Here is a 27,196-nt window from a genome sequence, read left to right as displayed (position 1 = left end):
GACAGCATACAATTTCCAGCCAGCCATGATTTGAAGACTCTGCCAGACTCCCCCTGGGCTCATATATGCCCTCCATTGACCTGCTTCCATCCCCTCTCTCCCCATAACAGACCTGGAATTCTAATTATGATTGTGATTCTTCGGATAATAAAATTTAACTTTATCTCTCTGGGACTCCAGGAGCTATATAAGGTTCCTGGGTGAGGACTGAAAGGTCCTGGATAAGCACGCACTCCAAACAACATTCAGGGTACGTGAGCAGGGCTGTGTAGAAAGAAGACACCAACAGGAAGGAGCTACCAGAAGGGGCCACCTGGGGCTATTTTAAAAGTAAGCCAAGGACAGCCCTCTTCTTAAGTCATGGATAATAATCTTTATTATGTTATTAAGTTCAATATTCTTTTACGTATTAATTTATCAATTTTAAAACAGATTGTCTCCTTCTGGAGGTTAAATAATGTTCTACTGAGAACAAAAGACAGGTATTTTTAGACCTTTTATTTAAGTAGCACTTGAACACATTAGTGAAGAGTTCATTTAAATGTTCTTTCTAAATGTTTCTTAGAATTACTACCCCCACTTTAATAACAGGGATGCTACTTCAGTGTAAGAAGAAACAAGGGCATTTTATTTCCCTTAGCAAATAACAAGAAAAGGTATTTAAAAAAAAATTTAAGCCAACCAATTTCATCGTCAACATTAGTGAAATTTGTGCTAAAAATATTTCTGAATATCTGAAGCTGTTAATTATCTAACTGTAAAGATAAGCATTCTACCCAACCACATGTAAGAGATTCTGAACAATAATGCTATGTCCTAGAGGAGGAGGTAAAAAGCTATTGAACTGTGGAAACAGCTATCTTTATATAAAGGTTTTGCTTTTTGTTTTTTGTTTCAGTTTTTGGAAGAAGTGGATTATTGCATGAAATTAAACCGTCTTTGGCCTGACAATAATAACTAATAAAAAATTTAGATAATTAAAATCTATTTTGATTTGATACCAGCCATGATATATATTTATTACATAGATCTTTTATAACAGAAAACATTTGTTAGTGCTTCAAGTTTAAGATTTCTGATTTAAAATTAAAAACAATAATAAAAGTTCTCATGTATCCTACTAATCTCTGAGTCTACAAAGACAAAATAACCTTCACACCTGGGAGTTCTCTATTTCATGTTGTAGATAAACAAGTGAACACAAATTAAAAGGAAATCCTTAGTAACTCCCATATTGGAATTTCATGGCCCATGTTGTAGGAATCGAAAGAATTAAGGATCCTAAGACATTTCCCAGATAAGGAAACATTATAACCAGATGAGCATTATTTTTCAGATAGGAAGAGATGAAAGTTTCTCCACAAAGAAGAATGCTAAAGAAATGATAGAGAAATAAGATGTAAAAGTATATGTGAAGAATATGGTGAGATATTTTATGGGGCTAGAATAGAGGTCTCTCAATTTTTTGAGCATTTACCCTTAGTAGTAAAGTAGTTTTAAATATGCATATATAAAGCATTCATTTATGAGGGTCCTTATGGGGGAGATATTTTTGTCATTGATGAAAATAAATGGTGCCGAAAATAATTCTTACCTCCATTTTCCAAATGATCTGTTCATAACAAGAATCTTTCTTAAAATCACTTAAGTTCTTAGCCATTACTAAACAACCCCTTTACCTTCAAGGGGCAGATTAACTGTTTATTTCTCCTTTTTTAAAGATGAGCTACTTGTCATCATAACTAGAGATGTGTTAATTTGGAATATTACCTTTAAAATACTTTGCCATGAGATAGCCCAAGATACTCTGTGTCATACAAAAGATCTTCCTGGACATTACCTGCCTCATCATAGAATACAAATATTTTATCCTTTAAAGGTCTTATTTTACATAGAGCAAGACACATTGATGGCATCTTTTAGCTTTGTGCCCTTCAAATATTAACTTTCTGTCATTGTCTCTGAATGATGCAGTGAATTCATTTCATGTATAGTGCTTGCTCATTTACCATTTGGTTTTGTGACCAAAGTCAATGCTCCATCAGTGGAAACACTTACACAGATTTTCATAAAAGGTTGGTTTTTATTAAAGAAGGCATTTATTGTAGACTACAAAATAACTTTAGAAGCTCAGAAAAACATGTATATATTGATCATCTGTTTCATTGTTAAAACAGATTAAAGCAGTTTAATAAACTCTCACATTTTTCCTCCTATTCTATAATAAACTACAAGCACAATTCCTTGGTGGTAACACTTATTCCTTTGAATCTCCAGCAATGTTCCTAATGCATATTCCATTAGCTCTATGACAAAGAAATGCCTTTTAGTTACCCGTTATATGGCTTTCCGTGTATTATTTCTGCAATTTTTTATAACAATAGAAAAACAAGTGTTTCCCTAATGTGTGTAACTTTTTGTCCTTTATTATTGATTGAGATATCTCAAAAAGTCTTCAGTGGTAGGAAGACTCTTAAGATGAATCCCACAAGCCCTGACACCTGGTGTTCGTGCCCTCGCATGATTTCTTCCCCTTGAGTGTGGGTGACACCTGTTGCTTCTAAACCATGGAATACAGCAATGAGGAGGAGGAGTATCTGCTTAAGAAACTGAAGGTCTCAGTTCTACAACCACAAAAACCTGGATTCCGCCCACAGCCTGAGTGAGCAGGAAGTGGCGCCTTACCCAGGCAAGCCCTGACTGCAAAACTGTGAAACCATAACCAGCTGTGGTTCAAATCTCCTGACCCACAGAAACAATAAATATGCTGCTTTAAGCCTTTACATTTGTGATATTATAGATATGAAGAATAATTAACTAATTCAACTTCTAAACATTAATCATCAGTTAAATGGAATTTGAAAAGTATTTTATTGAATATTGCATGTTTTAAAACATCAACAAAATTAAAAGCTTTGTCTACAAGTCAGGGATGTGTAATTTTTTGGTACCTCACTAATTGTGTTGTCTTCATACTGCTAGCTGATACCTCAACCCATAATTCGTATCATCATCAATGATGGTGGATGTAAATCCAAATTTCAAATAGTCTTTTTGCTCATTTTGAATTACATTAACACATTATTTATCAAATCTATTTATCAAAACCACTTTACTCACTTTCAGGAAGATGGCAGAATAGGATAATTTGAGCTTACTCCTGGTCCCAGGAACAACTAGAGAAGTGACATAAAAACAACCAGGACAGTGATTTCAGGATGTAAGTGACACATCTACACCACATAGGGAGGTTCTGGTTGCAAAAATTGAGATGCAGAGAATCAGAAAACCTCTGGCTGGTTCAAACAACCTGATGTGCCCCTTTCCAAACGGAAGCCAAGAACCCTCAGGACTACATGGACAGGGAGACCAGGATGAGGAAGCAAGTCAAGCTGCATTCCTTGTACTCTCCACACCCACATGTGCTGCCCCATGTCATGACCCACAACCCCCACACACCTGAATCCTGCCCCTTACCATCCCACCATGCCCATGCACCAAATCCCACCCCCAGTGCTCCAAGCACACCTGTCCTGACCCCCTCACCTGAGTATCCCTGCCCACCCCACAGCCCTGCGCACTTATGCATCTGCATCCTGATACCCCTGCACCCCCTTTCCCCATGGAAGGACCTACCTGTGCCCCACCCTCTCTGTATCCTTATCTCTGTGCCCCAAGTCCCACATCCTGATACCCACAACCCCTCATTCCACACACCCACCTGCATCCTCCCTCTGTACCAGCCCCTAGCGGATCTGCACAGACCCCTTTTTCTGCCTCCCACCATGCCCTGCCTCTGTGTCCCCTATGCTGCACACTGTTCCTACACTCCAAGGCCTGCCAGAGTTGCACCCTGACCCCACGGATCCTGTACCACCCTTTCATAACCCCACAACCCCACACTCCGCACTTACACTCCTGCACAGCAATGTAGCACCCCAACCTATACCTATACCTGCACTGCAACCAGCCACCACACTGTTATGCCCTGCCCAATGCCCCACATCTTGCTCCACACCTGTCCCACAAATACAAAGCTTTAGATTACTGAAGGAAATCAACTTCCAAAGTAACCCTATCAAGATAATTACATGCCTTGAAGGCAACAGAAAATCACAAAGCATAAGAGAATGTCAACAAACATAGCCTACCCTAACAACCAAATTAAAACAAATGGACTTTGGAACAACTAATCAAAGATATTCATATAACTCTACAAAATAAAATAAATGGGTTGGCTAATGACATAAAGGAAATCAAGAAGACACTAGCAGAGCACAAAAAGGAATATGAAAGAATAAACAGAAAAATAGCAGATATAACAGAGATTAAAGATGCTGTAGACCAAATAAAAAACATGCAAGAGACACACAACAGCAGATTTGAAGAGGCAGAAGAAAGAATATGTGAACTAGAGGAGATTTCAAATACTCAAAGGAGCAAATGGCCAAAAAGGTGGAAAAAATTGAATTGGATCTCAGGGAAATGATGGACAAAATGAAACACACAAATATAAGAATCATTGCTGCCCCAGAAGGAGAGGAGAAGAGTAAAGAGCTAGGAAGTTTAATTGAGGTTATAATGAAGGAAAATGTCCCAACCCTTATAAATGACATAAATATGCAAATCAAAAAAGCCCAAATGAACCCCAAATAGAATAAGTCCAATTAGGCCTACTCCAAGACACATACTAATCAGTCTGTCAAATGTTGAAGAGAAGCAGAAAATCCTGAAAGCAGCAAGAGAAAAATGATCTGCCACATATAAGGGAAACCACATAAGACTGACTTTGGACTACTAAGCAGGTGCTATGGAGATGAGAAAGCAGTGGTATGATATATTTAAGATCCTGAAAGAGAAAGGCTTCCAGCCAAGAATTTGTCCCAGCCAAATTGTCCTTCAAAACTGAGGGAGAGATTAAAATTTGCACAGATGAACAAATGCTGAGCAAATCTGTCAATAACAGACTGGCCTTACAAGAAATACTAAAGGGAGTTCTGTCAGCTGAAAAAATAAAGACAGGAGAGGGAAGTCTGGATGAGGGTACAGAATTGAAGAGTACCAGTAAGGATAACTTAAAGGATAGAAAGAGAGAGAGAGAGGAAAAAGAATATATAGATCTGACAAATAAAATCCAAAGGATAAGACAGTGAATTCAAGAAATGTCTTCACAGGAATAACTTTGAATGTTAATGAACTAAATTTATGAATTAAAAGACATAGATTGGCAGAATGGATCAAGAAATATGATCCAACTGCAAGCTGCTTACAAAAGACTAATCTTAGACCCAAGGATACTAATAGATTGAAAGTGAAAGGATGGAAAAAGATGTTCCACGCAGGCTGTAACCAAAAGAAAGCAGGAGTAGCTATACTAATATCAGATAAATAGTCTTTAAATGTAAAGACATCATAAGAGATAAAGGAACTATATATTAATAAAAGGGACAATTCACCAAGAAGAAGTAACAATCATAAATGTTTATGCTCCAAATTAAGGAGTTCAAACTACATGAGACAGACCTTGGCAAAACTGAAGGAAGCAATAGTGATTTCAACAATAATAATAGGAGACTTCAATACATCACTCTCCTCTATAGATAGAAAAACAAGACAGAGGATTGACAAGGAAAGAGAGAACTTAATTTATCAATGAGTTAGAAACAAAAGACATATATAGGTCATTACACATTAAAACACCAGGATATACATTGTTTTCTAATGTTCACAGAGCATTCTCTAGGATAGATCATATGCTGGGGCACAAAACAGGTCTTCATAAATGCAAAAAAACTGAAATTATTCAAAGTATTTTCTCTTTATGACAATGGAATGAAACTGGAAATCAATAACCACCACAGAAGGAGAACTTTCACAGATATATGAAGATTAAATAACACACTCTTTTTTTTTATTAATTAACGGAAAAAAAGAAATTAACCCAACATTTAGAAATCATACCATTCTACATATGCGATCAGTAATTCTTAACATCATCACATAGATGCATGATCATCGTTTCTTAGTACATTTGCATCGGTTTAGAAGAACTAGCAACACAACCGAAAAAGATATAGAATGTTAATATAGAGAAAAAAAATAAAAGTAATAATAGTAAGAACAAAACAAAACAAAACAAGACAAAACAAAAACCTATAGCTCGGATGCAGCTTCATTCAGTGTTTTAACATGATTACTTTACAATTAGGTATTATTGTGCTGTCCATTTTTGAGTTTTTGTATCTAGTCCTGTTGCACAGTCTGTATCCCATCAGCTCCAATTACCCATTATCTTACCCAGTTTCTAACTCCTGCTGAACTCTGTTACCAATGACATATTCCAAGTTTATTCTTGAATGTCAATTCACATCATTGGGACCATACAGTATTTGTCTTTTAGTTTTTGGCTAGACTCACTCAGCATAATGTTCTCTAGGTCCATCCATGTTATTACATGCTTCATAATTTTATCCTGTCTTAAAGCTGCATAATATTCCATAGTGTGTATATACCACAGTTTGTTTAGCCACTCATCTGTTGATGGACATTTTGGCTGTTTCCATCTCTTTGCAATTGTAAATAACACTGCTATAAACATTGGTGTGCAAATGTCCGTTTGAGTTTTTGCCCTTAACTCCTTTGAGTAGATTCCCAGCAATGGAATTCTGGGTCGTATGGCAATTCTATATTCAGCTTTTTGAGGAACCGCCAAACTGCCTTCCACAGTGGTTGCACCATTTGACATTCCCACCAACAGTGGATAAGTGTGCCTCTTTCACCGCATCCTCTCCAGCACTTGTCATTTTCTGTTTTGTTGATAATGGCCATTCTGGTGGGTGTGAGATGATATCTCATTGTGGTTTTGATTTGCATTTCTCTAATGGCCAGGGACATTGAGCATCTCTTCATGTGCCTTTTGGCCATTTGTATTTCCTCCTCTGAGAGGTGTCTATTCAAGTCTTTTTCCCATTTTGTAATTGGGTTGGCTGTCTTTTTGTTGTCGAGTTGAACAATCTCTTTATAAATTCTGGATACTAGACCTTTATCTGATATGTCGTTTCCAAATATTGTTTCCCATTGTGTAGGCTGTCTTTCTACTTTCTTGATGAAGTTCTTTGATGCACAAAAGTGTTTAATTTTGAGGAGTTCCCATTTATTTATTTCCTTCTTCAGTGCTCTTGCTTTAGGTTTAAGGTCCATAAAACCGCCTCCAATTGTAAGATTCATAAGATATTTCCCTACATTTTCCTCTAACTGTTTTATGGTCTTAGACCTAATGTTTAGATCTTTGATCCATTTTGAGTTAACTTTTGTGTAGGGTGTGAGATATGGGTCTTCTTTCATTCTTTTGCATATGGATATCCAGTTCTCTAGGCACCATTTATTGAAGAGACTGTTCTGTCCCAGGTGAGTTGGCTTGACTGCCTTATCAAAGATCAAATGTCCATAGATGAGAGGGTCTATATCTGAGCACTCTATTCGATTCCGTTGGTTGATATATCTATCTTTATGCCAATACCATGCTGTTTTGGCCACTGTGGCTTCATAATATACCTTAAAGTCAGGCAGTGCAAGACCTCCAGTTTCATTTTTTTTCCTCAAGATGTTTTTAGCAATTCGGGGCACCCTGCCCTTCCAGATAAATTTGCTTATTGGTTTTTCTATTTCTGAAAAATACGTTGTTGGGATTTTGATTGGTATTGCATTGAATCTGTAAATCAATTTAGGTAGGATTGACATCTTAACTATATTTAGTCTTCCAATCCATGAACACGGTATGCCCTTCCATCTATTTAGGTCTTCTGTGATTTCTTTTAGCAGTTTTTTGTAGTTTTCTTTATATAGGTTTTTTTGTCTCTTTAGTTAAATTTATTCCTAGATATTTTATTCTTTTAGTTGCAATTGTAAATGGGATTCGTTTCTTGATTTCCCCCTCAGCTTGTTCATTGCTAGTGTATAGAAATGCTACAGATTTTTGAATGTTGATCTTGTAACCTGCTACTTTGCTGTACTCATTTATTAGCTCTAGTAGTTTTGTTGTGGATTTTTCCGGGTTTTCAACGTATATTATCATATCGTCTGCAAACAGTGATAGTTTTACTTCTTCCTTTCCAATTTTGATGCCTTGTATTTCTTTTTCTTGTCTAATTGCTCTGGCTAGAACCTCCAACACAATGTTGAATAATAGTGGTGATAGTGGACATCCTTGTCTTGTTCCTGATCTTAGGGGGAAAGTTTTCAAGTTTTCCCCATTGAGGATGATATTAGCTGTGGGTTTTTCATATATTCCCTCTATCATTTTAAGGAAGTTCCCTTGTATTCCTATCCTTTGAAGTGTTTTCAACAGGAAAGGATGTTGAATCTTGTCAAATGCCTTCTCTGCATCAATTGAGATGATCATGTGATTTTTCTGCTTTGATTTGTTGATATGGTGTATTACATTAATTGATTTTCTTATGTTGAACCAGCCTTGCATACCTGGGATGAATCCTACTTGGTCATGATGTATAATTCTTTTAATGTGTTGTTGGATACGATTTGCTAGAACTTTCTTGAGGATTTTTGCATCTATATTCATTAGAGAGATTGGTCTGTAGTTTTTTTTTTTTTGTAATATCTTTGCCTGGTTTTGGTATGAGGGTGATGTTGGCTTCATAGAATGAATTAGGTAGTTTTCCCTCCGCTTCGATTTTTTGAAGAGTTTGAGGAGAGTTGGTACTAATTCTTTCTGGAATGTTTGATAGAATTCAGATGTGGAGCCATCTTGTCCTGGACTTTTCTTTTTAGGAAGCTTTTTAATGACTAATTCAATTTCTTTACTTGTGATTGGTTTGTTGAGGTCATCTATTTCTTCTTGAGTCAAAGTTGGTTGTTCATGTCTTTCCAGGAACCCGTCCATTTCCTCTAAATTGTTGTATTTATTAGCGTAAAGTTGTTCATAGTATCCTGTTATTACCTCCTTTATTTCTGTGAGGTCAGTAGTTATGTCTCCTCTTCCATTTCTGTTCTTATTTATTTGCACCCTCTCTCTTCTTCTTTTTGTCAATCTTGCTAAGGGCCCATCAATCTTATTGATTTTCTCATAGAACCAACTTCTGGCTTTATTGATTTTCTCTATTGTTTTCATGTTTTCAATTTCATTTATTTCTGCTCTAATCTTTGTTATTTCTTTCCTTTTGCTTGCTTTGGGATTAGTTTGCTGTTCTTTCTCCAGTTCTTCAAAGTGGACAGTTAATTACTGCATTTTTGCCTTTTCTTCTTTTCTGATATAGGCATTTAGGGCAATAAATTTCCCTCTTAGCACTGCCTTTGCTGCGTCCCATAAGTTTTGATATGTTGTGTTTTCATTTTCATTCGCCTCGAGGTATTTGCTAATTTCTCTAGCAATTTCTTCTTTGACCCACTCGTTGTTTAGGAGTGCGTTGTTGAGCCTCCACGTATTTGTGAATTTTCTGGCACTCCACTTATTATTGATTTCCAACTTCATTCCTTTATGATCCGAGAAAGTGTTGTGTATGATTTCAATCTTTTTAAATTTGTTAAGACTTGCTTTGTGACCCAGCCTATGGTCTATCTTTGAGAATGATCCATGAGCACTTGAGAAAAAGGTGTATCCTGCTGTTGTGGGATGTAATGTCCTATAAATGTCTGTTAAGTCTAGCTCATTTATAGTAATATTCAGATTCTCTATTTCTTTATTGATCCTCTGTCTAGATGTTCTGTCCATTGATGAGAGTGGTGAGTTGAAGTCTCCAACTATTATGGTATATGAGTCTATTTCCCTTTTCAGTGTTTGCAGTGTATTCCTCACGTATTTGGGGCATTCTGGTTCGGTGCGTAAATATTTATGATTGTTATGTCTTCTTGTTTAATTGTTCCTTTTATTAGTATATAGTGTCCTTCTTTGTCTCTTTTAACTGTTTTACATTTGAAGTCTAATTTGTCGGATATTAGTATAGCCACTCCTGCTCTTTTCTGGTTGTTATTTGCATGAAATATCTTTTCCCAACCTTTCACTTTCAACCTATGCTTATCTTTGGGTCTAAGATGTGTTTCCTGTAGACAGCATATAGAAGGATCCTGTTTTTTAATCCATTCTGCCAATCTGTGTCTTTTGATTGGGGAATTCAGTCCATTAACATTTAGTGTTATTACTGTTTGGATAATATTTTCCTCTAACATTTTGCCTTTTGTATTATATATATCATATCTGATTTTCCTTCTTTCTACACTCGTCTCCATACCTCTCTCTTCTGTCTTTTGGTATCTGACTCTAGTGCTCCCTTTAGTATTTCTTGCAGAGCTGGTCTCTTGGTCACAAATTCTCTCAGTGACTTTTTGTCTATAAATGTTTTAATTTCTCCTTCATTTTTGAAGGACAATTTTGCTGGATATAGGAGTCTTGGTTGGCAGTTTTTCTCTTTTAGTAATTTAAATATATCATCCCACTGTCTTCTAGCTTCCATGGTTTCTGCTGAGAAATCTACACATGGTCTTATTGGGTTTCCCTTGTATGTGATGGATTGTTTTTCTCTTGCTGCTTTCAAGATCCTCTCTTTCTCTTTGACCTCTGACATTCTAACTAGTAAGTGTCTTGGAGAACGCCTATTTGGGTCTAATCTCTTTGGGGTGTGCCGCACTTCTTGGATCTGTAATTTTAGGTCTTTCATAAGAGTTGGGAAATTTTCAGTGATAATTTCTTCCACTAGTTTTTCTCCTCCTTTTCCCCTCTCTTCTCCTTCTGGGACACCCACAACACGTATATTTGTGCGGTTCATATTGTCCTTGAGTTCCCTGATACCCTGTTCAAATTTTTCCATTCTTTTCCCGATAGTTTCTGTTTCTTTTTGGAATTCAGATGTTCCATCCTCCAAATCACTAATTCTATCTTCTGTCTCTTTAAATCTATCATTGTAAGTATCCATTGTTTTTTCCATCTTTTCTACTTTGTCCTTCACTTCCATAAGTTTTGTGATTTGTTTTTTCAGTTTTTCTATTTCTTCTTTATGTTCAGCCCATGTCTTTTTCATGTCCTCCCTCAATTTATCGATTTCATTTTTGAAGAGGTTTTCCATTTCTGTTCATATATTCAGCATTAGTTGTCTCAGCTCTTGTATCTCATTTGAACTATTGGTTTGTTCCTTTGACTGGGCCATATTCTCAATCTTCTGAGCATGGACCGTTATCTTCTGTTGCTGGCATCTGGGCATTTAGTCAGATTTCCCTGGGTGTCGGACCCAACAAGGTTGTAAGATTTTTCTGTGAAATCTCTGGGTTCTGTGTTTCTTATCCTGCCCAGTAGGTGGCGCTCGTGGCACACGTTTGTCTCAAGTGTTTGGAAGAGATCCCCCCAGTCACCGATCTCCGCGGCCTGTGGATTTCTGATCCAATTCTCTCCGTTGGTTCGGGCGGCCGCGCGTGTTGGGGGCGTCAGCTGCCATGGCTTGCGGGGACTCTGTGGCTGGTCACCCGCCGCCGCGAGCCCGGGGAATTCGCCACCGGACCAGGAAGTCGCCCGCAGGGGAGGGGTGTCAGTCACCGGCCTCCGCAGCCTGGGGAATTCCCCACCGGACCAGGAAGCCGCCCGCGGGGGAGGGCCACTGCGGCTTGGGTAGCCCTCTGATCCGAGACTCGTAGCTGGACCAGGAAGCCGCCCACAAAAGAGGGGCACCAGCCACCTCGGCTTGGGAAACTTGCCTCTTTGAGACTCTCAGCCGGCCCAGGAAGGAGGGAGGAAGGAGCTCCGGCCGCCACAGCTGCCGCTGCTCGGGAAATCGTGCACTGCTCAGGGATCTCACTGCAGCCGAGTCTCGCAGTCAGACTAGCCAGTCCAGACTGGGGTACGCTGTGTGTCCATTCCCTGCCGTGGCCCCGGGAGCTGTTCTGCACTGTTTCAGTTCACCTAGTAGTTGCTTTGGAGGAGGAACTAAGACGCATGTACCTTACTAAGCCACCATCTTCCCTCCAAATAACACACTCTTAAACAACTATTGGTCAAAGAAGAAATTGCTAGAGTAATCAGTAATTACCTGGAGATTAATGAAAATGAGAATATGATATATCAGAACTTATGGGATATGGCAAAGGCTATACTGAGAGGGAAATTTTTGCCCTAAATGCCTATATTTAAAAAGGAGAAAGAGCAAAGATTGAGGACTTAATTGTTCACCTGGAGGAAGTAGAGAAAGAACAGCAAACTAACCTCAAAGCAAATAGAAGAAGAGAAATAACGAAGATTAAAGCAGAGTTAAATGAATCAGAGAATAAAAGAACATTAGAAAGAATCAACAAAACTAAAAGTTTGTCCTTTGAGGAAATCACTAAAATCAATGGACCACTAGCAAGACTGACAAAGAAAAAAAAAGAAAGGATGAAAATAAACAAAATCAGAAATGAGAATGGGGTTGTTACTATGGACCCTGAAAAAATAAAAAAAAAATAAAAATCATAAGAGGATGCTATGAACAATTACTAGAAACACAAGAACAAGGTACACTGACTCAAGAAGAAGTAGAAGATCTCAACAAACCAATCACAAGTAAAGAGAGTCAATCAGTCATCAAAAATCTTCCTACAAAGAAAAGCCCAGGGCCACATGGCTTCAGAGGGGAATTTTAAAAACATTCCAAAAAGAACACCAATCCTGCTCAAAGTTTTCCAAAAAAATGAGGAAAAAGAAACACTACCTAACTCATTTTATGAAGCTAACACCACTCTAACACTAAAACCAGGTAAAGACACTATAAGAAAGAAAACTGCAGACCAATCTCCCCAATAAACATAAATGCAAAAATTCTTAACAAAGTATTAGTACACTGAAACCAATGACACATTAAAAGAATTATACACCACAACCAACTGGGGTTTGTTACAGGAATGCAAGGGTGGTTCAACACACACACACAAAACAATTAATGTAATACAACACATTAACAAATCAAAACGGAAAAATCAAATGATCATCTCAATTGATGCTGAAAAACATTTGACAAAATTCAACATCCTGGGCAGGCCACAGTGGCTCAGCAGGCAGAGTTCTCACCTGCCATGCCAGAGACCCGTGTTCAGGTTTGATTCCTGGTGCCTGCCCATGCAAAAGAGAAAAAAAAAATCGACATCCTTTTCTGATAAAAATAAACTTCAAAAAGTAGGAATTAAATATAATTTCCTCAATATGATAGAGAGCATTTATGAAAAACCCATAGCCAGGATGGTGCTCAGTGGTGAGAGACTGAAAGCCTCCCCCTAAGGATCAGGAACAAGACAAGGATACCCTCTGTCACTGCTCTTATTCAACATTGTACTAGAAATTCTAGCTAGAGCAATCAGGCAGGGAAAAGAAATTAAAGGCATCCAAATTGGAAAGGAAAAAGTAAAACATTTATCATTTGCAGATGGTATGGCACTATACTTGGAAAATCTTGATAAACCTACCACAGTTACTTGAGCAAGGTGGTGGGATATAAAATTAATTCCAAAACTTAATAATGTTTCTATACACAAGCAAATACCTAACTGAGGAGTTAATTAAGGAAAATATTCCATTCAAAATAGCAACTAAAAGAATCAAGTATCTGTAGGGGGCATGGTGGTTCAGCAGGCAGAGTTCTCACCCGCCATGTCGGAGACCTGGGTTCAATTCCCAGTGCCTATCCATGCAAAAAAAAAAAAAAAAAAAAAGAATCAGGTATTTGGAATGAACTTAACTAGGGATGTAAAAGACCCACACACAGAAAACCACATAGCACTGCTAAAAGAAGCTGTAAATAAATGGAAAGACATTTCCTGCTCATGTATAGGAAGATTAAATGTACTTACAAAGTCAGTTCTACACAAATTGATTTTCAGATTCAATGCAGTACCGATCAAAGTTCCAATAACCTACTTTGAAGACTAGTTACCAAATTCATCTGGAAGGGACAGAGACCCTGAATAGCTAAAAATATCCTTAAAATAAAGAACAAAGTGGGAGGGTTGACACTTCCTGATTTCAAAGCTTATTATAAAGCCACAGTGGTCAAAACAGCATGCTACTGGCACAGAGACAGAAGTATTGACCAATGGAATTGACTCAAGAGTGTAGAAAGACCACAAAAATCTATGGCCAATTGATCTTTGACAAGGTCCCCAAATCCACTGAACTAGGACAAAATAGTCTTTTCAATAAATGGGCATGGAAGAATTGAATATCAATAGTCAAAAGGATGAAAGAGGACCCTTACTTTACACCCAATACAAAAATTAACTCAAAGTGGATCAAACACCTAAATATAAGAACTAGTACCATAAAGCTTCTAGAAGATAATGTAGGGAAACATCTTTAAGATCACTGTCTCATCAAGAAGCTATCAATAGGAGGTAGCTTCCTAAACTTTATATCCAAAACACAAGCCACAAAAGAAAAAATAGATAAATGGGAACTCGTCAAAATCAAATGCTTTTGTGTCTCAAAAAACTTTGTCAAAAAGGTGAAGAAGTAGCCAACTCAATGGGAGAAAATATTTGAAAATCACATGTCAGATTAAAGGTTTGATATCCTGTATACATAAGAAATCATACAGCTCACCAACAAAAGAACAAACAACCCAATTATAAAATGGGATATAGATATGAATAGGCATTTTTATGAAGAGCAAATACAGATGGCTAAAATGCAGGAAGAGATGCTCATCTTCATTAGCTATGAGGGAAATAAGATTAAGGTTACAGTGAGATACCACCTCACACTTAGAAAAATGGCTGCTATTAAACAAATAGGAAACTACAAATGTTGGAGAGGATGTGGAGAAATTGGAACAATTATGCACTCCTGGTGGGAATGTATAATGGTACAATTACTATTGAAAACAGTCTGGCAGCTCCTCAGAAACTACATATCGATCCGTCAATACCACTATTCAGTGCATAACCAAAAGAGCTGAAAGCAATGACACAAACAGACATTTGCTCACTGATGTTCACAGCTGCATTATTCATAGTCAATAAAAGATGGAAACAATCCAAGTGTCCATCAATAGATGAGTGGAATAACAAAATGTGGTATATACATACAATGGAATAGTATGCAGCAGTAAGATGAAATGACATCTTGAAGCACATTACTACGTGGATGAACCTTGAGGACATAATGCTGAGTGAAATAAGCCAGACATAAAAGGATATTGTATGATTTCGCTTTCATGACCATAGTAAAGGTAAAGCCAGAGGCTTATCATATGGAATATAGTGGACTTAGAAACACATGAAAGCTAGAGATGGGTGAACAGCTAGCTAATGAGATTGACCTTAAATATAAGGGAATAGGTTGAAGTAAAGGTGGTTTATTAGTGGGTCTATAAGTAATACTGCCATATTGAAGGGGAACATGATTGAAAGGGGTTGTATAGACCCATGTGTCCCACCAATTAACACTGCAAATACAAATACGTTCTTGCATGAACTACTTCAAAGGTATGAATCTTGTACAAAGAGTGTATAATTCAGGGGTATAGGGGGAAACTGCTATTGCATGCTGTGGGCTATGTTTAACAGGAAAATATCAACAGTACCGCAGCAACACCAGGGATAAATAACGGGAAGAAGGACAAGAGTTAAGGGTAGCTACGGATTTTCTATTTGGTGAGGGTGTGTTTATCAGTTATTTTTCTCTTGACAGAAATGAAATTGCCTAAAATTGAGAGTGTTGATGGACTGCTGACTTTGGGCATTAAATATGATGGCCAATGGATGGAGGTGGCTGAAGTGTACACTAACTGAGAAGTAGAATGGTGAACTATGGTGTATACAGATGACCAAATATTTTGCTAATACAAATAAGGAATGAAGTCGTGAGGCATGCAACACTGTGAATGAACCCATGGAACTTATCATGAGACAAAATAAGCCAGAAAGAAAAGAATAAATATTGTATGGTCTCATTTAGAAAATACTTATCAAGAAAATTGGGGGCCTAGATTGTAGGTTCTTATAATGGTCACGTTTAGTCTGGAGCAGTAATTGTTATTCCTAGAATTTGAGAGGCTGTACTGTACATGTATAACCTGTGTTTAGAGATAAAAATGAAACTGATCAAGTCAGGATTAAGGTAATTCAAAGTACAGGGTAAGGAAGACATTGTCTGTATTTTAGAACTTCATCTTCTCTATGAGACCAAAGGAAGAAAGGTTTACTTTGTCCAGAAGCTAAATTTTCGGTAGCCCATAATCTAACTCTACCTGTCTGGACAGGTCATTTAAACAACCCAAACACATGGAGCACAGAATGAGAATGAGGGCCTATAATCTTGTATAGGTTAATGTAATGCCCGGATACGTCCCAGAGTATATTAAGCAGATAATCAAAAAGTATTGGCAAAACAAAAACAACATCAAAAAAAAAAGTACTGGCAAAGTTCCATAAAGGATGGTGTGCTGATTTGAAAGGTTGTATGTCCCCTAGAAAAGCCATGTTTTAATCTAAATTCCATTTCATAATAATCCCTATTCCATACTGTATGTTTGAAACTGTAATCAGATCATTTCCCTGGAGATGTGATTTAATCAAGTGGCTGTTAAACCCTAGATTAGGTGATGACATGTCTCCACCCATTCGGGTGGGTCTTGATAAGTTTCTGAAGTCCTATAAAAGAGGTAACATTTTGGAGAATGAGGAGATTTGGAGAGAGCAGAGAATGCTGCAGCACCTCGAAGCAGAGAGTCCATGAGCCAGTGACCACCTCCTGGGGAGCTTCATGAAACCAGAAGCCAGGAGAGAAAGCTAGCAGACGATGCCGTGTTCACCATGTGCCCTTCCAGCTGAGAGAGAAGCCCTGAACATGTTCACCATGTGCCTTCTCACTTGGGAGAGAAACTCTGGACTTCATTGGCCTTCTTGAACCAAGGTATCTTTCCCTGGATGCCTGTGATAGAACATTTCTATAGACTTAATTGGGACATTTTCTCGGCCTTAGAACTGTAAACTAGCAACTTATTAAATTCCCATTTTTTTTTTTTTTTTTTTTTAAAGGAAAGACAGAGAGAAGGAAGGAAGGATAGAAGGAAGGAAGGAAGGAAGAAAGGGAAACATTTTTAAACATTTTCTTGTTTTATTGTATTCTGTTTCTCCGTTTTTGTTACATGGGCTGGGGCCGGGGATCGAACCGAGGTCCTCCGGCATAGCAGGCAAGCACTTTGCCCGCTGAGCCACCGCGGCCCGCCCTAAATTCCCATTTTTAAAAGCCATTCTGATTCTGGTGTGTTGCACTCTGGCAGCTAGCAAACTAGAACAGATGGAAAAAATATATATGGAACTATTAAACTTTATTACCAGGTAACCCCTGATACTATGTCAAAGATTAGGGACACCCAAGTTGATAAGCCAAGGCCTTGATCTTGAGGCTTGCTCTTGTGACGTTTATTTATGTAGTAGAGAAGCTTAGCCTACCCATAGACCTTTCTCTCTGTAAACCCAACTCTGAAAGTAAAATCATTACCCTCCCCCCTACATGGAACATAACCCCCAGTGTTCAAAATCTTGCTAGCAACTGGGATATGATTCCCAGGGATAAGCCTGGTCCTGGCACCATGGGATTGACAATGCCCTCCTAACCAAAAGGGGGAAAAGACGTGTAACAAATAAGGTAACAGGGGCTGAGAGTTCAAATAGAGTCAAGAGGCTACTCTAGAGGTTACTTTTCTGTAAGCTTCAGCTAGATATTACTACCTATCATAGTTTACCAAACCCCAACCAAAATCATTCTTGCCAATGCTAAAGAATACTTAGGGCTTTATATGAGATTCTACAAAGGTTCCACATACTAAGATTACTTTCCAGAAACCTACAACCTCCGGATGGGTTCCTAGATCAGGTAAGTCCTGAAATGCAGAGAGACCAGCTTCTACAAAACATCAACCAGTTCCATCCCTTTAGCCCATGTTACTGACAGCCCCTTTCAACATAAAAAATTTAGAATGGGCTTAGCCCAAATACCCCTAAAGAGTAGGAGAAATATCAAAGGAGATGGTGAGTTATACAGAGAAGGTAGGGCTTGACAAATAAGTACGATTGCTGAATCTTATATTGATATTTCTTTTAGTCTCCAGTGTCTTAAAGAAGCTACTAGTAAAAACCTAAAATTGTGGAATTGTAACCCCTACCAAACTCTGCAATTTGTTCTACAACTAATTGTTGCCATGTGCTTTGAAATTTATTGTTTTGTGTATATGTCATTTTTCACACAAAAAGTCTATTTCGATGATGAAAACAGCTAAGCAAACTTTGAGATGTGGCTAATAAGACTCTTAAGTTTCTTTTTGCCTATTCTAGCATTATCAGAGATGCCGTGAAAGTGTGGATTGTTTGTAAGAGTAATTTTAAGGTACTTAGCATTTTATGAGGGTAGATTTGTGAAAACTAGAAAATACAGTTGATAAACACATTTAACTGTACATAAGTTAACTTCATGGTCTTACAGTATACAGAAGTAAGCAATCAAAGTCTTTGCCACTTTACATCAACCTATCCTCACCCTCAACCCCACTTCCAAAGACAAAAAGTTATTGCTTGGGGGCACACGGGTGGTTCATTGGAAGAATGCTCGCCTTTCATGTGGGAGACCTGAGTTCGATTTCCGAACTCTGTACCCAAAACATATATATATATGTATATACGTTGCTTGGTATAAAAGCTGACTGAGTGCACAATTATCATTTCATTGATCAAATATTAATGAAACTCAATTTCTTCCTTAAATGTTTTATTAAAAATACACATTCTAATATTTTCTTCTCACACCCCAATGGACCATCTTGCACCCACCCCTAGATCCCACTGCCATTCCAAATATAGCATGTATGATAATAAAACTCATTTTAAACATGCTATTGGGTGAAGTAACAATCTTTAGTAGCAATTTTATCGTGCATATAATGGAAGTATAAAGGTCTATAAGCATTTAAGATGATAGTTACCATCAAAATGCAAGTACTTGTGTACATTGCTCTTCTTATGAAGGTTGGCATTGCTTGCTTGAATGTCACTCACAAATTAAGAAGTGCCTTAAAAGTCTTCTTTCCATTTTCAAGTAAAATACGTTAGCCATGGTGCTCATACTACCTACAGGGGATATTCTAAAGTCAGTGCATAAGGTGACAATGAGATCTGGGAAAATGTTTCCTTGAAAATACCTCAAAAAAAGTGGTTAAATCAGAGAATGGCATACCATGTCAATCCCCTTATTCTCTCAGCATTGGCTGAAGTTACTTAAAGTAGCTTCCAGGTTTTCATGTAAATGTCTCTGAACTCTGGGAACATACTAGGTGCAAGGAGATGCAGACGATCATGGAAATGAGGCTGTGATGTCTTAGGCATCTCGTGATGGAACTGAGGAGCCTAAGAGAACCATCATGCCAACAACTCACATTCACTCTGGATGTACACTCACCAAATAACTCACTCTGTTGAAAAGCATTTTTTCTACTTTCTCTCCACCTCTGAATGTGAACTCTTGCATCTGTGTAATTTAAAATTTTAAGTGACATTCACTGGGCTGGAGTTCAGTGTGCCCTTAGAGTTTGTAAGTTTCATGACTATACATTTTGAAAATTAATTACAGTTGTGGAATCTCTTCCTTCATATAGGACCCACTATCTGAGTTCAGGGAAGAGTTGTCTGTCTTACTCATGAAATATCTAGCTGCTTGCTCAGCAACTGGGTATTGTTACTTCCCATGACAATGCTGAATCTTTTGAGGCTGTGCTGCAGTATGATTATATTCCATCTTTATTTCACCTTTCTCATTTCAGCTTGTCAAGCAGCAGCCACTGACAGATCCTGCTGTCATCTTAGAGAATTCATTGTTGGCAATGACTGACTAGCTTGCCAACTGTGGGCCAAACATGCTCTTTAAACTGCACATCTAGACATTCACAGGGAGAACTCACATCTGCTCTGCCTCTCCTCTTCTTTTCAAAAGAGTCCTATCTTAAGCCTCTGTAGATATTGCCAATTTACATTTAAAATAATGCATCAGGCTCCCATCATCCTCCCCACCCGAACACACAATAGGAAAATGATTTTAAGTGATACTGTGTCTTAAAAGATTGAAATGTAAAGCTTTAAAATTGCCAGTCCGAATAAAGCATGGAGTGAAGACAAAGTCATGTTATACTTCAATTTCACTTTTCCATTTTTCTAAATGGCACTATTCCCCAGATATCCTGGTATTAGGGCAGTTACTATTACAGTAAGGCAGCAGCTGGACTTGACCCATTTAGATTGTCATTTCCGGACAATCTCATTCTCAACTTAAAGCTGAAACAATTGTGATTCCAGAGGATGAAAATAATTTCTGCCACATAAGGACCGCATGATGTTGCTCTTTGTGGAATTCTAGGCTGGCCTCTCTCCTCCATAAACTCATAAAAAAGCCTTTCATGGAAATTCTTTCTTTCTTTTGTCAGGAGAAGTTATCTTACAACTGAAGGTACAAGCACTGAAGTTTGCTTAATGAAATATCTGAAAGGGATTGCATTTGAAATTCCCTTTAATATCATGATAATTAAAACAGTTGCAAAAATTATCCATCTATATTTCCAGTCATTCCTATGTTTCCTTTGTCTAAAACAATATTTGTTTTAAGAAAAAATAGTATGTGTAGAATGACTTTTACAAGTTAAAAATAGATTTAAAGATTAGCAGTGGGAAGTTGGAAGGACACACACAGTAAATTTGTGTGTGGGGGTTTCATGTGAATTTTAATTTTATACCTATATGGTTAGTATAGTCTCCTTCCCTCAGAACAATAAGCTGTTTCTTTTACTATATTGTGCAATAATAAATTAAAATTTCCTGTCCCATCATCAAATGATAGTCTATTCCACACAGTTTATTAATATAAGGAAATATGTATGAAATAATCTAACAGAGTCATTGGAGAATTTCACCTACATTTCTAATCTAAGAACTCTGGCATGTTAGATATCTGCTAATGATGACATTTGTATAAGTTTTGCTCTTCAGAAGGAGGTTACTGTCGAAGTAACTGCTCTCCTGAGGCTACTTTCATGGCAAGAAAAAGAAGTAACCAGTTCAAATCACTGTCATTTGTAGTAACCACGTGCATGGCACCATCAGGGAGCTTGGACCTCTCAAATATCAAGGCCAGCAGTCCTAAGACAATCAGACTCAAGAAGACAGAGATTGGAGGGAGATTATGGATTCAGAGTTGCAATAATTTTAGCAGAGAAGAAAGTTACGGATTTTATTCTGCTACGATGTTCTAGTTTGCTAGCTGCTGGAATGCAATATACCAGAAATGGAATGGCTTTTGAAAAGGGAATTTAATAAGTTGCTAGTTTACAGTTCTAAGGCTGAGAAAATGTCCCAGTTAAAGCAAGTCTATAGAAATGTCCAATCACAGGCATCCAGGGAAAGATATCTTGGTTCAAGAAGGCCAATGAAGTTCAGGGTTTCTCTCTCAAGTGAGAAGGCACATGGCGAACACAGTCAGGGCTTCTGTCTCAGCTGGAAGGGCACGTGGCGAACACAGCGTCATCTGCTATAGCTTTCTCTCCTGGCTTCCGGTTTCATGAAGCTCCCAAGGAGGCATTTTCCTTCTTCATCTCCAAAGGTCGCTGGCTTGTGGACTCTCTGCTTCGTGGTGCTGCAGCATTCTCTGCTTTCTCCAGATCTCCTTCATTATCCAAAATGTTTCCTTTTTTACAGGACTCCAGAAACTTATCAAGACCCACCTAAATGGGTGGAGACATGTCGTCACCTAATCCAGGGTTTAACAAACACTCTTGATTAAATCACGTCTCCAGGGAGATGATCTAATTACAGTTTCAAACATACAGTATTGAATAGGGATTATTTTGGCTTTACAAAATGGGATTTTGATTAAAACATGGCTTTTCTAGGGGACACACATCCTTTCAAACCTGTACATATGACAACACTAGGTTGATTAAAGTATATTCTGATGGCCTCCCTTCCTTCCGTCAAGTAAGCTTTTCCCCTTAGCATCTGTTCACAGCAACTTCAACTTGTATGTGATACATCATAGATTATTTTAGGCTCGACTCATTCACGGGACCTTTCTATTGCAGCTCCTAACAATGACTGTAAAATCCTTACCTGATTGTAGTCACCCTCCTGACAGAGAAAATCTGATCACTCCAATTTGTCAGGCTAAGACTGTTGCTGTACAACATCAGCTGTCCTTGGCACCAGTGCCCTTCTTTAGAACATTTTGCTTGGACCATGGCATTCATACGTTTTTATGGGACAAACAGTCATGGAAACTAACCTCCCTTGCCATATAACTAAGAGAAGGAAGATGAATCAATCATCAACATGTGGCATAAGGCATGAAAGAAACACAAAATTTGCTAACGTTGTGAAAATCAAAGATCTGTGATATAATTTGAACCTAAGCACAGTGAGTTGCTAAGAGAAACTTGAGAGCATCAAATAGTCACTAAAACATGGAATTACTGTTTTCATAGAGAAGTTTTCTGAGCTTCTTCATAAGCACTTCTTTTGTAGTTATCTTCAACATGTTTTAATTGTGTGTGTGTGTGTGTGTGTGTGTGTGTGTGTGTGTGTGCCCAGTGCCTATAATCTTTTTCTGAAAATTTGGCCCAAATCAGGTAAGAAAAAGAAATAAGAGATACAAAGCTTGGAAATAGAAGCATTTACCACTCATTGCAATTAATATAATGACTTCCTGAGACAAACCCAATAGCCTACACAGACAAAAACTATTAGGATTAATAAAATAATTCAGTGATAAGGGAAGAAACAAAATATACAAAAATAATAACTATCATGTATACCAGTTAGTAACAAAAAGTAGCAGGAACATACAGTGAAATAAAATTATTCTGTTTATATTAGCAACAAAATCTATTTTAAAATACTCAGAGCCATGCTGTACAAACTAGTCCCATGTGACTACTGAGCACTTGAAAGAACCTAGTTCAGACTTAGCTGTGCAGTCAATGCAAACTACAGAGTGGATTTTGAAAACTTAGTATAAAAATACTGTAAGAGGGACTTCCAGGAAGATGGCCGAATAAAGTTCGTATGTTTGGTTCTTCTCCACGGAAAAATTAGAGAAGAGGCAGGAGGGCGACTGAGACAGCAATTCAAAAGTGCAATTGCCATGGGAAAGCCTTCTGCACCACATAGGACAACTCTATGAACTGAGAAGCAGAAAACTGTGGCTTGGTGTGGTGGCGTGGAGGTCCAGAATCCACAGGAGTGCACAGATGGGAGCTGGGGACTAGGAAGTAAGCCAGGCTACATTCCTTGAACACGCTACCCTCACCAGTGCAGCCCTGTGACCAGTGACTCACCCCACACCCCACACACCTCGCTCCCATTCCTCACACTCCAGGCACCCCCACCCCACCTGCCCCCACTGCACACACCGTCCCCCACCCCCACCCTAAGTGCAGCCCAACTCACCTCTCCTGCATCCATCCCAGGCACTAACTCCCCCTCCCTGTTTCCTGAAGGCTGCTGCCAGTGCATAAAGGCTGCTGGCACTAACCTCCATATCCAGGCTACCCCTGCTTCCAGCCCATGGTGTTGCACAGCCTCACCCCGCCCCCCACCCCCACAGCTCTCCAAAGCAGTTTATAGCGCTTCTAGTCCTGTGCATGCACACTAATCTGAATCACATCATTCAGCTCTGGGAACTTCAGTTTGCAGCAGTCCTAGAACTGCACGTGCGCACAGAACTCAGTCACACTTCCCAGCTCGGGAAAGTGCTGACCTGCCCAGCCAGTTTACATCTGCCTCCACAAACAAAGGCATAACACCTACCTGCTGCTAAAGCTCTATGCATGCACACAAAGGGCCCCCATGCCTTAGACCATGGCACACCAGGGTTCTGCACCCCAGACCGGTGCACCTGCACAGCTACATCCTCCCTGGCCCCAGGGCACCCACATTCCTCAGTATCAATGTAACATCTCCAAGCTGTGCCTATACCTGCCCTGAAATTAATCACCACACTGTTGTGCCCTGTCCCATACCCTGCTCCCTGTTGTACATCCATCCCACAAACACAAGACCCTAGACTACTGAAAGAAATCAACTCCCGAAGTAAATCAATCAATATATGTACCTGCAATGAAAACAACAGAAGATCACTAAGTGTATCACAATGTACAGATAGAGCCCTACTTAATGACCAAATTCAAACACCACAGAAGACACAAATTTTGGAACAACTAATCAAAGATGTACATAAAACTCGACTGAATAAAATAAATGGTATGAAAAGGACATAAAGGAGATCAAGAAGACAGTAGAAGAGCATAAAGAGGAATTTGAAAGAATAAATAGAAAATAGCAGATATCATAGAGATTAAAGACTCTGTTACCCAAATAAAAAACACACTAGAGGCACACGAAACCAGATTTGAAGAGACAGAAGGAGGAATAAGTGATATAGAGGACAGGATAACTGACTGAAAACTTAAAACAGCAAACAGCAAAAAAGATGGGAAAATTGAATTGCATCTCAGGGAAATGATAGACAAAACAAAGCACACAAATTAAAAATCACTGGTGTCCCAGAAGGAGAAGAAAGGACTAAAGGGCTAGGAAGAGTAGTTGAGGATATAATGAGGGAAAATTTCCCAATCCTTACAAAGGACATAAATATAGATGTCAAGGAAGCCCAGCGAACTCCAAACAGAATAAATCCAAATACATTTCCCCAAGACACACACTAATCAGTCTGCCAAATGTTGAAGAGAAGCAGAAAATTCTGAAAGTGACAAGAGAAAAACCATCTACTACAAACAAAGGAAACCACATCAGACTGAGTTCAGACTACTCAACTAGCACCATGGAGGTGAGAAGGCAGTGGTATGATATATTCGAGATCCTGAAAAAGAAAGAATTCAAATCAAAATTTCTGTACCAGCCAAATTGTCCTTCAAAACTGAGGAAGAGGTTAAAGTTTTCACAGACAAACAAGTCCTGAAAGAATTTGTCAACAAGAGACTGGCCTTACGAGAAATACTAAAAGGAGTTCTGCCTTTGCTGAAAAAAAAAAGACAGGAGAGGGAGGTTTGGAGGATGGCACAGAATTGAAGAGTAGCAGTAAGTGTAATTTAAAGGATAAAAAGAGACAGGGGAAAAGAATATATAGATCTGACAAAATTTAAAAAGATAAAACAGTGGTTTCAGGAAACACCTTTTCAGTAATAAATTTGAATGTTAATGGACTAAACTTACCAATTAAAAGATACATATTGGCAGGATGGATTAAGAAACATAATCCAGCTATATGCTGCTTACAAAAGACTCATTTTAGACACAATGATACAAACAGATTGAAAGTGAAAGAATGAAAAAAGATTTTCCATGCAAGTTGTAACCAAAAGAAAGCAGGAGTAGGTATACTAATATCAGACCAAACAGACTTTAAATAAAAAGACATCATAAGAGACAAAGAAGGATACTATATACTAATTAAAGAGTCACTAAGAAGATATAACAATCATAAATGTTTATGCTCCCAATCAAGGAGTTCCAAAGTACATGAGAAAGGACATTGGCAAAACTGAAGCGAGTGATAGATGCTTCAGCAATAATAGTAGGAGACTTCAATAACCCACTCTTGTCTAAAGATAGAACAACAAAACAGAAGATCGACAAGGCAATACAGAAGTTAAATAACTTGACAACTAAATTAAACCTAACAGACATATATAGGTCATTACAACCAAAAACAGAAGGATATACATTCTTCTCTAGTGGCCATGGAACATTCTCTGAGATAAATCATATGCTGAGGCACAAAACAGGTCTTTATAAATTTAAAAATGCTGAAATTATTCAAAGCACTTCTCTGATCACAATGGAATGAAGCTGGATCTCAATAAACACCAAAGAATGAGAACATTCACAAAAATGTGGAGATTAAATAACACACTCTTTAACAACCAGTGGGTCAAAGAAGAAATTACTAGAGAAATCAGTATCTACCTAGGGACGAATGAAAATGAGAATACAATTATCAGAACTTATTGTATGTGTCAAAGACTGTGTTGAAAGGAAATTTATTGTCCTAAATCTCTGTATTAAAAAACAAGAAAGAGCAAAAAATCGAGGACTTACCACACCTGGAGGAACTTGAGAAAGAGCAGCCAACTAACCCCAAAGCAAATAGAAGAAAAGAAATAACAAAGATTAAAGCAGAGATAAATTAATGGGAGAATGAAAGAACAATAGAAAGATTCAATAAAACCAAAAGTTGGTTCTTTGAGAAAATCAATAAAATTGATGGGCCACTAACAAGACTGACAAAGTAAAAAAAAGGGGAGAGGATGCAATTAAACACAATCAGAAACGAGAACAGGCGCATTACCACAGACCCTGAAGAAATAAAAAAAAATATATAAGAGGATACTATGAACAACTGTATGCCAACAAACTAGAAAACTAGATGAAATGGACAAATTCGTGGAAACACACAAACAAGCTACACTGACTCAGGAAGAAATAGAAGATCTCAACAAACCAACCACAAGTAAAGAGATTCAATCAGTCATCAAAAATCTTACAAAGAAAAGCCCAGGGCCAGATGACCTCACAGGGGAATTTTATCAAACATTCCAAAAAGAACTAAAACCAATCTTGCTCAGGCTTTTCCAAAAGATTGAGGAAAAAGGAACTCTACCTAACTCATTTTATGAAGCTAATATCACTTTAACACCAAAACCGGGTAAAGATGCTATAAGAAAGGAAAACTACAGTCCAATCTCTCTAATGAACATGGATGCAAAAATTCTCAACAAAATATTAGCAAATCGGAGGACTTCCGGAGAAGATGGCGGCTTAGTAAGACGCGCGGGTCTTAGTTCCTCCTCCAGAAAAGCAACTAAAGAAACAGAAACAATACAAAACAGCTCCCGTAGTCACGACAGAGACCAAAAAGACAGCGTACCCCATTCTGGAACAGCTGAACGGGCAGGGAGAATCTGCTGCCGTGAGATACCCGAGGGGCGCGCGTTTTCCCGGCCGGGGCGGCTGGCGACTGGGGTCCCCTCCACGCACGTGGCTCCCCAGTCTGACTGGGAACGTTGGATAGCGGGGCCCTCCCGTCACGCTTGGCGTTTTGGGCCAGCTGGGCAATTAGGACCGGCACTCTCCCAAGCCGCCACGGCCAGCGACCCCCGCCTCCACGCGCGGTTTC

This window comes from Tamandua tetradactyla, chromosome 4, assembly GCF_023851605.1.
Source record: "Tamandua tetradactyla isolate mTamTet1 chromosome 4, mTamTet1.pri, whole genome shotgun sequence".
Classification (NCBI taxonomy): domain Eukaryota; kingdom Metazoa; phylum Chordata; class Mammalia; order Pilosa; family Myrmecophagidae; genus Tamandua; species Tamandua tetradactyla.
This window is presented reverse-complemented; position numbering follows the sequence as displayed.